Source organism: Ovis canadensis, chromosome 21, assembly GCF_042477335.2.
Source record: "Ovis canadensis isolate MfBH-ARS-UI-01 breed Bighorn chromosome 21, ARS-UI_OviCan_v2, whole genome shotgun sequence".
Taxonomy (NCBI): Eukaryota; Metazoa; Chordata; class Mammalia; order Artiodactyla; family Bovidae; genus Ovis; species Ovis canadensis.
In genome coordinates this window covers 39,921,480-39,935,241 of record NC_091265.1, presented here as the reverse complement: position 1 = coordinate 39,935,241, position 13,762 = coordinate 39,921,480, and the positions used below count along the sequence as shown (strand labels likewise).

Here is a 13,762-nt window from a genome sequence, read left to right as displayed (position 1 = left end):
TTTCCAAATGGAAACTTCTTAAAGGGGCTATTCTTGGAATCTTTTGGAATTGATGCCATTTATCCTCTGCAGAGGGATGAGCCTTCTGGTTTATCAGAGGATGGCAGGATTACTTTGAAGATGGGGGTGTAGGGGGCAAGAAGGGGAAGGGAGAGTTTCATTGGATGCTGTGGATTGGGGTGGGAAGGAGATATCTTCCTCCATGTCTGTCCCGAGGAGGAGGTTTACTGCCAGCTGAAGAAAGGACACTATTGGTCTATATTGGTTCACATGTGGCTGGACAGCTGGATGATGGTGGTGAAGGGGGATGTTTTCATTTCTAAAGAACCCGCTGAAAGTCTATGAATAGTGATCTGAGTCCTTTTATAGAGAATCTTTTGTGATGCAAAGTAGCCATGAATGATTGGTCTTCATTACTATTACTGCCAAAGTTTAAATGATTGTTTGGCCACAGGACTTGTTCTTTTAGGCCCTGGAAAATGTACAGGCATGTTGAGGACAGCCTCCATTCTGGGGTCCAGTAGAAAGTAGGGGATATTTCAGTGTGCTTGCTACTCCGACTCTGCGGTCTCTCTTAGGAGAGGACCTAGAAAGGCTGAGAACAGAAGCTAGTGTCAGGTTTAAGGGAAGTTCCACCATCTTGAAGTGAGTCTTGGTCTAGCTTAGTCTATCTATTTAAAGTGCTTTCTGGATTTTCTGGGGAATTGTGGCTTCAGCTAGATGTAATGTGTGCCTAGATGACATTTCCATAGAAACAAGTAGCTCGTTTTTACCTTGGGCTGGGCAGCTTGGATGAAGCCAGCTCTCAGCCACTCGTTCCATTTCTGCCTTCAAGAACTCACTGGCTCTTTCAATTCTCTAGAACTAAAGTCGCCTGTCAGGTAGCATTTGTTTCACCCTACCCACCACCCATATGTTGCTCAAATGGGAGACAAGAAGGGTCCTGTGTGTCCTTCTATACCATAGGTAAGAAAGAGACGTTGAAGCCCTAGTTTAGTACTTCCCAACTGAAACATCCTGGAGACACTGCTGTTTTCTTGCTCCGCAATTGTTTACTTCCTCTTTGTGTAAGTCTTATCTTTTATTTCCCAATAGTCTTCTCTCTAGAGAAGAGAAAAGAGAGGGAGGGTAGTTTGTGCTAATTGAAGGTTCCCTGCCTTTACAAATGCTCTGGTCCCTATGAAATTGTCTCCTCTGCCATCCTCAGACACTTGTTAGCTGTGTGAATTTGGACACATTAATTCCTTTGCATCTCAATGTAATTTGTAAACTGGGACTGTTAGTACTATATGTACTGTTATGCGTATTCACAGATGGGAAAGTTAAGTAAGACAATTTGCATAAAGTGCTTTGGGTGGTGCTTGGCCTTTGGCACCCAGTCCCTGGTGGTGGTGGTGGTTGTGACTGTTGTTATTTTTTATTCTGCACATCTGTGGTGACCCAGTGTCTCCAGACTTTCATTTGTCGTGTATTCTGGCCTCTCTGCCATGAAAGTAGGGAGAGAACAGGAGAGCTGGAACCCGCAGTATGCTTTAGGGTCAGCTGCATTTATACATTGGAGAGGAAATGGCCACCCACTCCAGTGTTCTTGCCTGGAGAATCCCAGAGACAGCGGAGCCTGGTGGGCTGCCATCTGTGGGGTCGCACAGAGTTGGACACGACTGGAGTGACTTAGCAGCAGCAGCAGCAGCATTTATACAGAATGGATTTGAGGAGGTTCTAAATACTAGTCCCCTTCTCTGGTGGTTTGTTTTTTATACTTGCATTCGTAGCATGACTTATTTTCTTTTATTTAAGATCTTGGACAGAAAACATGAAGTTGGTGCCAATTTATGATTCATGGACCCAGGACAGATGAAGTTTTTAGATAGGTTAGGGAGAGAGAAGCTGGGAATGACTGGGCCAGGGGATAGGTCAATTTTGATTTTGGTGTAGGAAAAGTCTAGAAACAGTTATAAAACCTGACTACACTTAAGAATTATGGATAACCAGAGGCCATCTCTGACCTGGTGAATCAGATTCCCTGAGTGTGGAACTATATTCTTCATAAACTCTCTGGGTAGTTCTTACGCAAGCAGGTTAGCCTTGGTGCAAGGGCTGGCATTTGAAAACCACTGGTTTAAATAGAGGGATACTTGCGGTTTCCCCAAATGTGGGAAACTTGCCCGCATAATTGGTGGTAGTGGGAAACTGCATTTGTGCTTTCCCTTGAGGGGGGAAAAAAAAAGAAAGAGGGAGCAGAAACTGCAGAGTAGCCTCGGCTGCAATAAATAAGTGAGGGACGCTGGAAATCCAAGTACCTGAAAAGCACAGCCCCAGTGAGGAGGAGGGAAAGTTTAAGGTGAGGAGAGTGTCTAGTATGTGGAACAAACTTTTCTTCAAGAGTTCCTCCCTAGCCAGCACTGGCTGATTTTTACAATGGCAGAAGCTCTGGGCTCTTTATCAAGATGCTGGTCTACTATGTTTTATCTAGGCCACCCTTACAGAGAGTGAATTTCAGAAAGGCTGATTTTTATTCTCTAAGCTATGCATTTCATACCAGTGTGAGATTCTTCCTTTCTGATTCCTTTTGCCCTTAAAGTCATGCTTCCTTATTTTTCTCAACCTGTCACCTGCTAGAGCTGTGCTGGCTAGAAGATAAATCGTGATGTGACAGATAACATTTTGGGGTGTTGACTGTACTAGTGACCATGCTAAGTACTTTACATATATTAATTTATCACTCTGGCTATTTTTCTCATCTAAAAGTGATGCAACTGAGGTTACATTCTATTTTTGTAACCCTCTGCTGCTAAGAGGCAGCTCTAGGATTTGGACCTGAGTCTGACTTCTGTGTGCCTGCTCTAACCACTAGGCTCTTCAGCTCAACATGAGGGACTGTTGGCACTGGACTTAGAACATGATGGAAGAAAAAAGCCAGACTCAGTGTGAGCAGTTTGTTTTTTACTTCTAGCATTTTCCTTTCATGCATCTTACATTGCTGATCTTTGGGGCTGGTGGGCAAGATGTGGAATCTTACATAACCCATTGGTTTGGCACAAGGAAAGGGACTTCTGTCTACTGGGCATCTACCATAAGCCAGGTAACGTGCTAGGTGGGATAGATGTAATGGTCCTTGGGTCAGCCATACGGTGTGGAGGCAATTTCATTAGACTGATTTTATAGATATGGAAGTAGAAAGCCTCCAAGATGGTAACTCAGTTCCAACCACATAACATAACCATGGAGCTAAAATTCTGAACCAGGATCCAACTCCCCAGCCTTTCCCTGCCTACCTCTGCTCTCTGCCTCTGAAATTCACGTCCTTTCCAAGATAAAGTCATAACCATGCCAGGAAGTCTTCCCAGGAGAAAGAAGCTACAAAAATGTGAGGAATCCTAAAAATACTCGAAATCAGAGCGAGAAGATTTCCAGGCAGTTCCATTGTTCTGAGGAACTGGAATGTGGCAGAAATTTCCCCTTTTCTTAGAATTGAGAAACAGAACCTTTTCAGACCTAATTACACAAATTGTCACAAGAAAAGTGACTGCTATTTCAGTTGGTAATCTAACACTTTCTGCCTGTTGCTGAGACACACTTTTCTTTCTGTTTCAGCTGTTCAGCTGGGCCTACTTAGAAACTCCCTAAGTGTGGGTAGCAGATTACCTCAAGCTAGACACATTAAAGGAACCACTCAGTTGGGTGGCCAGCCTGATTATCTCCACTGCCTTAGGTTTTTCTTTTGCTTCCTTTGTATTAAGAGTTGCCAACAAAGCTGAGAAGGAGGCCTGAACTCACATTCCTCCTATTACCCTGCTCCATTCTCAGTTCACCCTGCAGCCTGTTCCAGTCACTCAAAGCCCACAATCCCCTGACATCTGGGATCCAGTGCATAAGGGTTCTTTTTCCACAAAAGGGATTTTCTTTCCTTCTCTTTATTTGGTAACTTGTAATTTTCAGTCAATCTATCCAATTAAAGTACTGGGCACACTGTCTCTGCTGGGCTGTGGGGATACAAAGAAATAGGAGTTCTTGCCATCAGGAAGTCCTTAGCTTATTCATTCAGTCCTTTTGAATTCTGAAGCCACCAGGGTCCCCCACAGTGACTGGCCCTGATCCTTGGATATTAGAAGAATTGTGGACTCTCATGGAAGCCTGTGAGCAGGCTGTTTAAACACTAATGATAGCAGCTAAGCAGAGAGAAAATGGAAAATAGTCACTCCCAGCATCTTGGTTTTGAAATGACAGTGGAGGAATGGACTCAAAAGTGTTTTCCATTCAAATGGTACATGCATCCAGGCTTCAGCATGTATTCTGGAATACACACGTCTCCCCACTCCAATCCCCCACCTCCTCTTGCCTCACTGCTGGAACAACTTCCCTCTTACCCAGTCCCACTGAAATGAAACTCTGAACTCGCACTGCATTTGTTCAAGCTTGTCCAAGTGGACATAGTGCCAGCGCATAAATAAATACACACACCTGCAGCCCGGGTGTCGCTCTGACAGAGTTAACTCAGTGATTGTAGTCTAAACAGCAAACATTATTTAGATTTTATCTCTAAAGCTTGGTATTGATTCACTGCAGAGCGCATTCAGCTTTTCCATACAACTGATTTTGAAGAACTTGCAGACCCAGAAAAATAAACTTACTGTAAATCACTGAACAAGTCAGTAATTCAAAGCTTCTGTTACATATTTCAGAATAACTTCACGATATGAGCATTTCTTTGTATCTCTAGGTTTTTCATAATGAAATATGGTGATATGGTGGCATCTTTCCAGAGAGCTCCTAAAGTATTTATAAGCATGTTGTTAAACCAAACATTCCTTAACGTAGTTAAGCCATGTATAATGTACTTCAATGACTTTTCGACAAACATTTGCACTAGAGTAAAGGAGAAATTAAGAGATGACTATCAAAGACCACCACTTCCAAAAGAGCTAGGCCAAGATTCTCAGTCTCCTGCTTCCTGCACTGATGTATTATTTACTTCACAAATAGGAACACATGCACACAACTCATCAGAATTAAAACTGAGAATGTAGTATATGCCTGATGTCCAGCTAACCTAGCAGCACCCAATCTTCTGTCCTGAGAGACGTGATAAGTAAGGAAAGAACATAGGATATAACCCATGAGTAACTGAATTAACAGTAAAAGGCAACAGTGATGCCAAGAGCTGACTCATTTGAAAAGACCCTGATGCTGGGAAAGATTGAGGGCGGGAGGAAAAGGGGGTGACAGAGGATGAGATGGTTGGATGGCATCACTGACTCAATGGACATGAGTTTGGATAAACTCCGGGAGTTGGTGATGGACAGGGAGGCCTGGTGTGCTGCAGTTCATGGTGTTGCAAAGAGTTGGATGCGACTGAGCGACTGAACTGAAAAGGCGACAGTACAAGGAATGTTGTAAGGCAGTACCTGATGGATTGCTGGTTTGCTAGTAGAGACCATCAGGTCTGGGAGACCACAGAGGGAAGAGCTCCTGGTGACATGGAGTAGCCACTCAGTTTCTTACCATCCCAGGTAAAAATGCATGACACTCTCTGCAGCTTTACAGTTTTGCCACTGTGATCTGATTCTGTATAAATTATGTGAGAATCCGATTTGGAATGAGGTTCATCTTGTGAGCATGACAAAGCCAGTCATAGGGCCAGTAAGAAAAGACTGTGTATCAGTGAGTGGATCAAGTTGGCAGTGAGAGACAGCCTGCAGGGAGAGCCAGAGAAGGAAGTACGACGGAGGGGGAGAGCTGTTCTTATGTGACCAGGCACATGGTATCTGGTTTATCTGAAACCTGTAATGAATGCTGGACCTCTGTCTTGGTTATAAAATGTGACTTAATGCCACTCATAAAATGTGACTTAATGTGCAATGGGTGTGAAACCAGGAAATCTGTGTCTTAGATTCTTTGAAGATTCCTCCTGTCCTCTCATCTCCAATCCTTTCTCTCCATCAGAATCTGTGCTTATGTCTATAAAATGGGATTAATAGTAACTCTTCTACCATATACTTGTTGTAGGAATATAGCAAGAGAGTGTGTGCAAAATCCTTAGAAAATTTCAAGCTACTCTATGAACACACAGTGTCATGAAGTACTGTAAACATATGCCATCATGTAGCAAAGATGTTTCAGTGTCATACTGGAAATGAAAGCAATTTAATTAAATCTTCACTTATAGAAAAAGTGAAGATTTTTTTTGTGTGAAGATCCATGTCTCATGGATGAGGACCTGGTGCATAATGTGAATCCATGGTGCAGTGTAGGATTTGAGGTCCATCAGGTCCCTGAAATTATTCTAACTGCCAAATCCTAGGCATGGTTCTCCAATAGTTTGTCCTTTAGTTCCATGGTTGGTAGTACAACACAATGATAAATGATTTTTATGCCAACAGAGTCCCTGTAAAAGTAACTGCAGAGTCTCTTTAAAAATATATTACTGAGGCTGAATGGGAAAGAGAACATCCCTTCCAATGTGATACAATGTTTCCTTGATCCTGGCAGGGCTTTGAGAATGTGGCATGGCCCCTTTCCCTTTTTACTTCTGTGAGAGAGGAGATTCGGAGATTTACTTCCCCCATTCTCAAACCATGAGCCAAAATGATCACAGCTTTTAGGAGGAGATGTACAGGTACAGTTTTACTGAATGAGGAAACCACTGTCTTATAATTTCCTGGCATTCCTAAACAATAGATACTATTTGCATCTCTCCTTTGAAAATCTGGCTTTTTGTCACAAACACATTCTGAACTAAAAACTAGAGCTACCAGAATGTTAAATTTGTATGACCCTGGGAAATTCATTTACTGTCCCTGGATCTTAGCTCCCTAGAAATAAAATAAGGGGCCCGGACTAGATTTCTGAATTTCCTTCCACCTCTGCTCTTCCAGGCATATCTCATCACAATGCTTAGAGTATGCTTTTCTTTTTTTTCTTTTGCCTTCAGGACCCTGGAGAGCAACCGAGTGTGCCATCTTCATAGGGCTGCTTCTGTGGTAGACCAGCAGGCAGCTTACAGTCATCTAAATAGATTTGTGTGTTGACAGTGCAGCATGCTGATGGTGAAGAAAGGCTACTTACCCTAGATACCCAATCTTCGCCCCCCCACCTCCCCCTGCTTGCCTTCCTTCTTGCTAGAGTAGATGCTGAATATGTAATTTTGGATATCTAAGGAATGTTGACATCTTATTCTCTCCACCTTGTGCTCTTTCTTTCTTTCAGACATCTTCTGATCCAGACATGTGACAGTGGACAGCCTTTTTGGGGGTATATAGGCTATCCTTGTTGTGGAGGCCTGGTAGCTTGGTGACCTACAAGATAAAGCAGTATACTGTAGCAAGAGGATGATGGATAGTTGTACTATTAAAAAAAAAAACAAAACCAAAAATGCACACATCCTTTGAATACTGAAGGGAAAAAAGACTTTGTTGCTGCCAAACCATAGGCACTTAAATAATGGGAGATAATGAATCTAAAGGTCTAGGTGGCCAATGTAATACATTCCAAACTGTAGATTATTCAACAAAGTAGGTCTTCCCTGGTGACTCAGTTGGTAAAGAATCTGCCTGGAATGCAGGAGACCTGAGTTCAATCCCTGGGTTAGGAAGGTTCCCTGGAGAAGGAAATGGCAATCCACTCTAGTATTCTTGCCTGAAGGATTCCATGGACAGAAGAGCCTGTTGGGCTACAGTCCATGCGGTCACAAAGAGTTGGACATGGCTGAGTGACTAACACTTTCATTTTCAGCTTAGTAGAAAGTGGCTGCTTAATTGTTAAGGTGCTCAGACATGACCATGTTGGATGTCTCATTCTGGCTGAGACCTGCACACTTGTATTCATGCTTTGTACCCTGCAGCTTATTAATTCCAACCTCATTAGGGGGATTCCAAGCTTACCTCTGCCCGATCTTCTAATGCCATCAGTAGCAAACCCATTTCTAATTTTGTCTTTTCAAATATCTTTATCTTTTTTCTCTTGTTGCCTAGTGGGTTTAAATATGCTTTTGGTCAACAGTGGCCTCAGTGGCAGAGAGGTAGAAGGTAAAAGGATTAACTCAAGTGGATGATGAGAGAGTGGCCTGCATTTCCCCATCTATCTGCATTCTTCGGCTTTCAGAATTACAAATGGAAAGGACTAAAAAGAAATACAATAGAATCTTCTCTTTATCTGGTGGCTTGTTGGCTACCTGAGGCCATGAGTAGATTAACAGAAAGGTACATTATTGCATACACAGGACCTAAGATGTATTAAAATAGAAGGGAAAATAAGACTTCATTTCTAACTTACAGTGATTTCATCTATATGCCTTCAGACACATCTTGAGCTGTGATTTAATGCATGGACATGGGTTTATACAGGAAGGGGGGAAATAGGCTCCAGGAGATATAATGTGTTTTCGTGGGAGAAAATATCAAAGCTTGCATCTTTATCGTTACAGTTCTACTCTGTCCTTGATGATGGATACGTATGGTTATTCCTTAAAAAGGAAAGCAGCAAGAGAAAACAAAAACTCAAACCAGAATAATATGTATGATGGAACTCAATTTCTTTAAAAATGTACATTTATACATTAGTTGTCTCTGTTCCTTTTCTGCTTCACTTGTTGGAAAGGAACACTGGGGAATAAAAAATGCATGAGCCATGAGGACTTTTTAATTGAAAAAGAAAAAGAATTCCAAATACTACATTAGTTTTCTAGTTAGAGCAGGGGTACTGATGTTGTCATTGAAAAGAACTGATTTTCTATACTACTGGAAAGAAATTCATCTATCTCTCTGGGAACTTTAATTAAATTAATGTTATAAATAATAGCAGCCAGAGTGTCTGGATGCAAGGAAACAGATTTATAGCTGAACCTGTTCGGCGGCTTTTCTTGTAGGGGGTATGGTGGAGATGGGGCGTGGGGATGAGGAGGCTTGGAAGGAAAAGGTTTCTGTGAATGTCTTTCCCTGCTGTAACCCCTTTGATTTAGTTAACTCTTGCCCCTCAGCTTATCCTCTTAATTTCTTGTGAGTGTGTCTCCAGTAAGAGCTACAGAGCCCCTCAGCCAGCTGGTTAATGCGTCTGGGCCTCCACCTGAGGGTTTTCCTGGGCACTTAGGGTGGAAAGAATTTCCCCTCTCCGTAAAGGGTCTGTGTGACGCCATCTCTAACTCTTCCTCAGGAAGGCGCTCCTGCGTCTAGTCACTAGTCTGAGGGTATCACTTTCCTGACATCAAATTTCACACATAGGAACCTACAGGCTCGGAGTTGGAGCTCTCAGTGGGCTTCTTTGGGATACTCAGAATACCTATATTACCCAGAAGGGAATTTCATTTCCAGGAGAAGTAAACAGCTATGATTCATCCTGGTGTGTCCCCAGCAGAGCTCATCCAGTTACTCCGTGTTCTCCAGGTTGGTGCTGTCTTTGAAGCACAAGCAAGGACGGAGCTGAGGAATCCATGATTTCAATTTTTTGGATTCTTTGACATTTTGGCGTCAGAGGCCCAGCACCATGCTGGGAAAAACTCAGACTTTTTGCTCAGTCATTGTTGAGTTGAAGATTAATGTTTTGGACTTTTTTTTTTTAAGTGATGTATATATTCCCTTGATTTTTTTTTTTTTTTTTTTTTTGGTAAAAGCAGTCTGAGGTGGATGTTCTTGCACCTTATAGATGGAGACTTTTGAGGTAGTGAGGATAGAAATGACTTGTCCAGGAGCTCATGGTTAGTCAGTGACAAATGGAAGCCAGAGTCCAGAGGTCTTTCCTTATTTCTTTTTCAGGGAGATTATTCTTTACCAATCCCCTCCACCTTCTTCCCTCTTCTCTTCCTCCATCTTTTTAACACCCCCATGTGACAAGATATTACTTCTAACTTCTTATGAATAAGTATAATTTATCCTGCTTATAAACTGAAACCAACAAAGGCCAAATTCCATGTATTACTTTCTCAGACTGAAGAGGCTGGTTACCTCCAAGAACCTTGTTGGGCCAAAATTGACCTTGTTATAAATTCCAACAACTGTTGGTCTTTGGACTCTATAGATAATTTTACATCACCTTTTTAGATTTACAGACTCTCCTTCCTTCCTGGAATCTAGTATTGATAGACAGGTTCACGACTTCAATCCCACAGAGAAATACCGGGTCAGGGCTTCGAATGACCCGTCATCCCTATATAATTTGTATGCTTTGCATGTGTCTGCCTACTGATGTGCAACGGCCAAGGACCTAATCTTAAATCATGACTGACCGCAAATGAGCCATTGGGCCATTTCTTCAAATGTGAAACAGAAGCATTACGCTAGTCTTCAGTGTTGCATGGGTGGTTTTACACTGTTCTGATATAAATTTTGATATTCGCTATTTCAAGGTGATAAACTCTCTGTGTTCTTTAAGGTGACTTTGCAATCACAAGGTCTCATTAGAAACTACTGGTGGTGAAATAAAGGGCTGGGTGGTGGCAGACCCCCACTTAGGAGGGCATTTGTCGTTATTGCTTCTTTTATCGGTATCTAATTAGATATGTACTAGAGCCTGCAGGAGCTAATAAGAGCAAGACCTAGGAAGTAGGTGAGCACACTGAATTGTGAGTCTTTTTCACAGGCAACAATCTTTCATGGACATTAGGGTGATACATAAGGACTTCACACTGCAAACTAGATCACATGTTCCCTTCCCACCCTAGCACCCACATAAGCTCATTTAATGGCTTTTTATAAGCTTAAAGCTAAAGGTCACTATCCTTAATATAGCTTAAAATTTTTATTTGCATAGTCTGGCCAATGTTTCCTTCTTCAATTTCTTTTTGCACTACATTCTTTTAGTTCTTTAAGTACCATGGTCTTTGAAGCCTCAGGATTTCTGTATATGCCATTTCTTGAAAATCAAGTTCACGTCTACTTACCCTTAATTTTCAGGACAAGAGAAAGACGTTTCTTGTGTTTTACTATTTCATCATAAACTGTTTCCCTGAAGAGTGGGTTTTGATCATTTGCTTGATGTCTGTCTTTCTCACAGGCTGCAGGCCCCCCTTGAGAGCTTACCCTTGCATCACCAGTGTATACCGTAGCGCTGTCACATAATAGGTGTTGTAAATTTCAATGTGATTTGTAAATATCAGGCCTGGGGAAAGACAAAGATAAAGTTACCCTGGCATTTCTGCTTTGAACTTCTGCGGATTCTTTTCTCGAGGAAGGCAGTTAATCTGTAGAAGACTTTCGGTGATTTCCTGGTCTGAGTCACCGCACAGGGTGAGCTGTGCCCTACTCGCAAATTGAATTTACATGTCTCCTATGTCTGCAGGAGCTCTGGCAGGCACAGGAGAGTAGAGGTAACTTACATGTGGGGCACAAACATAAACTGATCACTGATAGGATTAAGGGGAATGTGCCCTCTCTCTTAGAGAGGAAACACAGTTGGGTACACTTGTCTGGTCTGTGGACATATCGCCATCATCCAATTCTGTGGGTCTGTTTCTTCAAACTATAGCCGAAGCTCACAACAGGATCTCCCATCAAGCCCATTCAGTAAGCCCTTTGGGCAGGATTCCATGAGAGTCCCAGGCTGTTTTGGTATAGCCTTATTGTGAAATTCAATGGATACATTTTTTCTTTAATTTTCTTAAATTATGTCTGATTCACATATTACACAAAATTAAAAACAAAAAATATAACAAGAAGAAATGTGGGAACACAAATTCCAAGCAATAACTGTGGAGTTTGGGGTGAAAACTCTTGCAGTATACGTTAGTTTTATATAATGGAATATTTATTAAAAGGCTTCCCCATATAAGTGACATAATATGTAATAAAATACTGGATAACTTATAAAAAATGAAATATACAGACCGTTCCAAGCCATGTGTTACCAATCACCCTGTCCCTAACTCCTTTGCACAGTTTTATTTCTCTTCTCTAGAGTTTTTCTTTGAATATGCAAATGTTGTTTTCAATAGTAAGACAGCACTGTATGTATTTGTCTTTAATTTGCTTTTTCATTCAACAGAGTAAAGCCTGATGCGCCACTGATGTGTAGCAGGAACATATTTAAGAAGAATGAGTGCTGTAGATTAGTCTGGGCAGCTCTGTCCCTTGGCAGTGTGAGGAACAGTATTTACCTGCATGCTCTAGCCTCATGCTTTGGTCTGTTATCCATGCCTCTGGGCCTGTCATGTGCAGCAGTGACATAGCAACAGGGCAGGAAGCCAGGCACCCCTGCCCTTGGATCAGCATGGCCTGTCTCAGCTGTGTAGCTCGGTGAGACCATGACAATTAGCCTATGCTGAGATGGGAGTTACAGGATCAACGTGGGTGTGTGATGAGGGTCAGATGTTCTGAGCACAGGCATGATGCTGAAGCTTGTTTTGTGTGGCTGGAGTGGAACTGGTGCTGGCCAGGCTCAGGCGTCAGGTGAGCACAATGAAAGAGTGTCGTTTCATGGTTAAGAGCACAAGCTTCTGGAGTTGGTTAGCTCTGAGTTTCAGCTCTGGCTTTGTTACTCCTGTGAGACCCTTGGCAAGTAACAACTCTAAGTCCCAATCATGATAAAGTTGATATAATGCCTCCCTCACTGGGTTACTGGAATTAAGTGTCCCTGTGCACATGGGGTCGCACAGAGTCGGACTCGACTGAAGTGACTTAGCAGCAGCAGCACATGAATCGGATGAGACAGTCGTGGTTGCAAATAACAGGACTTCCTAGGTGGCGCTAGTGGTAAAGAATGAGCCTGCCAATGCAGGAGACATAAGAAACATGGGTTCAATCCCTGAGTTGGGAAGATCCCCTGGAAGAGGGCATGGGAACCCACTCCAGTATTCTTGTCTGGAGAATCCCATGAACAGAGGAGCCTGGCGGGCTACAGTCCATAGGCTCACAAAGAGTCAGACATGACTAAAATGACTTAGCACGCATATAAGGATATATAATGTTTATTTAAGCAAAAAGTTTAGATGAGGTAGTAACTGAGATGAGTTGGTGCTCAGACATGTCATCAGGGGCCAATGCAGTCCTTTTTAATCCATCTACTCCATCATCCTTGCCAGGGAGAAGTGTCTTGAGACAGTGGCAAAGGGGAAAGAGGTCACCATGATTGTCTTAGACCAGCCATCCTTCCTTCCATGGTGCTGGCCCATTGCTTTCTCAGTAAAACTGAAGATACTTTGGAGAGAGATGGGGAAATGGCTCTTTTATAGACTGTCAGCAGTGTTGCTGCTGCCTTGTATCAATAGTTTAGCACCAGGGCTGTTAATTGTTCAATAAATACTGCCATGATGCTGCTGATGCTGAGTTCCATAATGATAATGGTTTTCCACATCTGGGCAGAACTGACATAAACAAGAGGACAGATACAAGGAGAGAATAGGAGTAGCTGGTTAACCAGGAATCATTTATATATATGGATGATCCTGCCATCAGGGAATCTTCAAGGCCATGCTCTAACAGGAGATAGGATATGAGTGCATCCGAGAGGCTGGCCTGGCTTCTGTCTCCAGAGCCCATAAACGCTGTAAGGCTGGGTAGCTGTTGTTACATCTTTACTTTGGGAAACCTGGCCTCTGTCTGTTGCTGCTGCCCTATCGGGTCCTTTAACATAGCTGCCCTTTCCACAAGAAGTTCCGTGCAGCCCCATCTGAGCCGGTTCCTTACGGCAGCTTTTTCCCAGGCCTGCCTTCCCTCTGACTCTTACCTTCTCATATTCTCATCTCTCATCTTCTTGGCCTACCTATCCCTGGCTTTTGATGCCTGCTGCTTTACCTGATCAGTTTGGCAATTTATTTGGATTTCTTCTCTGTTGACTG

The 13,762-nt window shown here is 42.6% G+C and overlaps 1 protein-coding gene across 4 annotated transcripts in view; it reads left to right on the top strand.

Annotated features, from left to right (window-relative positions):
• The window catches only part of NELL1 (neural EGFL like 1), a 1,018,153-nt gene that overhangs the window by 167,539 nt on the left and 836,852 nt on the right, over positions 1 to 13,762 (top strand). The gene's annotated exons all lie outside the window — the stretch shown is intronic.